Here is a 5000-nt window from a genome sequence, read left to right as displayed (position 1 = left end):
TTTTTTTCTGCACTGGATTTCCTTCCGTTGAATAACATTCGCTCAATTGGTCTTCGTTAGAAAAAGCAAATTTTTATTCTATTTATCCATTTCGATTCAATTGCGAGGATTTCTGGGACCGAGTTCCATCCCAAACTATCGGGCGCAAGTCCTTCAAGCAGCAAGCAACTACTTTGGGGGCAGGAAACAGGGTCAGGCCCGGCAGCAACTTTACCCCAAAGACTTGCAAAGAAACCCGAAAGCTGTACGCTTTCTTCTCTAAAAATGTGCATACTCAAATAATAGACATATACACATACCTACTGTATATACAATGAATACTTCGAATATATATATATATATATATATATATATATATATATATAGAGAGAGAGAGAGAGAGAGAGAGAGAGAGAGAGAGAGAGAGAGAGAGAGAGAGAGAGAGATAAACACATGTTACTCTATTTCTATTTCTCCTGAATCTTTTCCCATATACCATTGAAGATTTCATTGTTACTGCCTTTGAGTCTTCGCCTTGTCTTTTGATTCTCTTTCAGTTTCTCAAGTCCTCCTCACCGTCTAATGAGATGCAAAAGACACCTTTATCCTTTACTCTCATTCTATCTCTGAGGCCATTTTCTCGCAAAGGAACGTTTTTCGTGGGGGCTTTAACTTTACTTTTATCTCTTTTGTTATTGAACGTACGGTCCAAAGTAGAATGGTTGACCGATAATGTTATTCTTAATACCTACATAAAATAATTCATAGGTATATGACTTCATATTGATTTTGCCGATATATTTAAGACTCAGTAATTATTTACCATACTGATATTTCATTTATTTTTTTATTTCGCTGCTGATAAATATTTACATGCAAAAAAACTTATAATGGCAATATAATACAAAATACAAATAAATTTTTTCCCCAAAATGTTCAAAGAAGTTAAATATTGTGAACTTTGTGCGTCGCTATTAGTACCATTAATATTGAGAAAGATTTTTTTTAATGATATATATAAACGAAGTCTGTACAAAACTTAACAAAATTTTCATAACCACTTTTTACTCTTAAAGGCAAGGCATGCAAACCCTACATATCAATGCATTATACTTTTCTGTCATAATTTCCGAGAGAGAGAGAGAGAGAGAGAGAGAGAGAGAGAGAGAGGAGAGAGAGAGAGAGAGAGAGAGAGAGATGGAAATAGGCGCCTGTGTACCTAATTAAAGTTTCCAGACTCAGAGGAGTTCAGAAAGCTCGGAAGATAATTAGTTAAACATCTGCCAACTTTCCGTAAAACGTAAAATGTTTGGAAATTGAATATGAATTAAAAGTCAAAGTGTCTCCTATTTTAAGGTCCCAAAAAGTGAAAATAAGAAGGCCCAAACGAGGACCAGAGTCAGTTAAAAATTTGGGGGATAGTTTTCCCCATTTTTTTGGCAACAGTGCTCTGGCCTTCGCTGATCGTTGCTGTCAGAAAACATTGTCCGGAAGGATTTGTCCTTTGTCACCATCAACGGGGAAGTCACCAAAACTTTTCTCCTTTGGGGCTGGCGCCCTCTCCTCTCTCTCTCTCTCTCTCTCTCTCTCTCTCTCTCTCTCTCTCTCTCTCTCTCTCTCGTCGTTGGGACTAGCCAAGACTTTTTTTTTAGCCATTCAGACTAGGTGTTTTTCCCAGTGAAATTTTCTTAACAGTATCGAAACGATCTTTCTTTTGTTTGTTATCCGTTCATTTCCAACCCAACGATTTCGACTTTCTAACTAAAAAAAAAAAAAAATACACGCAGTGCACTATATACACTATCATTATGCAAGTAGTTTTTTCAGCAGTTTTAGTGCAAGACTGTCCGGTTTTATCTTATCTAACCAATTTCTGAATTATTCACTAACGATAATAAAGATCAGTACAATTATGTCTACAATTGAATGAAAACATAAGTTTGTAAATAATTATCGGTAGAAAGGAAAGTGATATTTGTGAAGAGGAATTTTTAACACACACACGCATGCATATATATATATATATATATATATATATATTTAATATATAAATATATATATATATATATATATATATATATATATATATATATATATATACATATATACACATATAAGTGTGTATATTATTACTTGCTAAGCTACAACCCTAGTGGGAAAAGCAAAATGCTATAAGACCCGGGGCCCCAGCAGGGAAAATGGCCCAGTGAGAAAAGGAAACAAGGAAAATAAAATATTTTAAGAATACAAACATTAAAATACATATTTCTTATATAAACTATAAAATCTTTAACAAAACAGGAGGAAAAATTAAGAGAGAATAGTGTGCCAGAGTGTACCCTCAAGCAAGAGAACTCTAACCCAAGAGACACTTGAAGATACATACTGCACATATATATAAATACATACAAACATACACACATAAATGCATATATATATATATATATATATATATATATATATATATATATATATTGTATATATATATATACTGTATATATATATATATATATATATATATATATATATATATATATATATATATATATATATATATATATATATATATATATAAATATATTTGAGTATACATATTCAACATTAAGCAGTTTACTTTATGAATGAAGTTATTTTATAGTAGAGTAAACAATACAACGATCACAGTACCTTATCCATAACATAGTTGATGAATGTGCATCATATGCTCACATATTCAACATCATTACTCTCTTTTTAAATAACAGTAAAAGACGTCGTATCCCCCAACACACAAAATTCGCACAGTTCCATTGATGTCTATCCTGTTTGCATCCTGCCTTAAGCTTTCTCGACATTAAGGGACGTCTTTTTAGATTATCTCTTTCACTTCACCAGTCCAGTTCTTGTACTATTTCCTCTCTAACATGAGAATATTTTTTTTTTTTTTATAATTTTTTTGTGCTCCATTTGTTTTCAGAAGTTCACGCCTTCTCAAAACACGATGTTATTTTTCCTTTTTTTTTTTTTTTTTTTTTTTTACCAAGGCTAACCAATTTAATTTCATCTACTATCTCCACGTTCTGGTTATTACAATTACTTTCATTCGTATGTTAAAACTTCCACAACTTCCATTACACAAAGAATGCAAGCCGATCTTAAAGAAAATCTAGAAGAAAAAATCTACCTTTACAGTAGGGAGCAAAACGGAAAAGTATAATAAAGAAAAACCATTTCTTATTTAATGGCCCAGGAAGGACCTTATGGTCCCTTTGCTTCACACAGACCCGTAAAAACAGTTATTCTTTTCTCCAAAGGGAATCGGACAATTTACGTTTTAAGCAACAATATCAATTGTGACAAAGGTCACGGACATGTACTTAAACACACACAGCACACAGGCAATGATATATATATATATATATATATATATATATATATATATATATATATATATACAGACATGCAGGTATATGCATACATACACAATTACACATACAGTATATGTATAGATATATAGATTTATATCTATACATATTTCTACAGTATATACATTACATATAAGCATACATATGTACCACAAATATGAATCGACATATATACATAACTCTCTCTCTCTCTCTCTCTCTCTCTCTCTCTCTCTCTCTCTCTCTCTCTCTCTCTCTCTCTCTCCTACCTACCTACGTATATGTGATCAATTATTTTTGACACTACTATCTAAAACAATCTAATTTCAAGACTTATTTTTATAAATATCAAACATCTAGGAATTTTGATATTTATCAAAATAATGTTTTGCTCCTTTGAGACTGATTGTTCTTTCGGTTTCATGAAACCCATTTAGATCTTTTTAAAATATGTAAATATTTACATTCTTGAGGGGAAAGGAGATGATCCCTTAAAAAATAAAAAAATAAAAAAATAAATAAATAAATAAAAAAAATAAAAAAAAAATTTGTGTTTTTTTTTTTTTTACATTGACTCCACTATACCACAGTTGATGAAAATATATGTGACTTTATACTGTGTTTAGGTCAACAAACATGTAGTAGGGTTTGGCGGACTAAGTATTATATTTTATATGCATTACGACCACTATGCCACGCAGTCATGAGTTTTATATAATCGTTCATATTACACGCCCATTTTATATGTATGTATGTATGTATATATATATATATATATATATATATATATATATATATATATATATATATATATATATATGTACATGTATATATATAATGGAAAATGGAAAGTAGGACGAACATCCAGGAGACAATTCTTCTAGTTCATTAAGCAACGTTTCTTGAATCATCTAGGTTGTGGTGGCTGATGTGGTAACGTCCCTGACTAGTGAACGCCAGACTGGGATTCGAGTCCCGCTCAAACTCGTTAGTTTCTTTGGTCGCTGCAACATTACCATTCTTGTGGGCTAAGGATGGTGGGTTTCGGGGAGCCTATAGGTCTATCTGCAGAGTCATCAGTAGCCATTGCCTGACCCTCATTAGTCCCAGCTTGGATGGAGAGGGGGCTTGGAGGCTGGTCATATATGTATATGGTCGGTCTCTAGGGCATTGTCCTGCTTGCTATGGCAATATCACTGTCCCTTGCCTCTGCTATTCATGAGCGGCATTTAAACCATAAACCAATCTAAGATTTTTTGTTGAGAGAAAGAAGACTGAACCAAGACATACTGTACTTCTGGGTTACTTCGTGTATACCAAAGTTGCCAGTGTACTGATCATTGATGAACTTCTTTTAATGCCACCAATAGTTCTAACAATAAGACTTTAATATAATTAATACAATACTACCAGATCCATTGTTACATACAAAACACGGTTTTAGCAGCAGAAATGCATTGTGAGAAAACTATTTAAGAGAGTTAAAAAAAAAACTTGAAATATTATTTAAACATTAAACCGAGATGAAAAATAAGAATAAAGGAGTAACGAGTTTCAAATCCCGTTGGAGCAAAGATTGATGAAATGAAAAACTAAAGTTTTTAAGATCTTCAAATTCTGCTTGCTTAATTGAAGAGC

General features: G+C 32.2%; 1 protein-coding gene across 1 annotated transcript in view; it reads left to right on the top strand.

Annotated features, from left to right (window-relative positions):
* LOC137629289 (neural cell adhesion molecule 1-like) overlaps nt 1-5000 on the top strand; it is a 275725-nt gene that overhangs the window by 125320 nt on the left and 145405 nt on the right. The gene's annotated exons all lie outside the window — the stretch shown is intronic.

Source organism: Palaemon carinicauda, chromosome 37 (genome assembly GCF_036898095.1).
Source record: "Palaemon carinicauda isolate YSFRI2023 chromosome 37, ASM3689809v2, whole genome shotgun sequence".
In the NCBI taxonomy this organism is placed as follows: Eukaryota; Metazoa; Arthropoda; class Malacostraca; order Decapoda; family Palaemonidae; genus Palaemon; species Palaemon carinicauda.
Note: the sequence above shows the minus strand (reverse complement) of the source record. Positions and strands in the feature narration are given on the sequence as shown.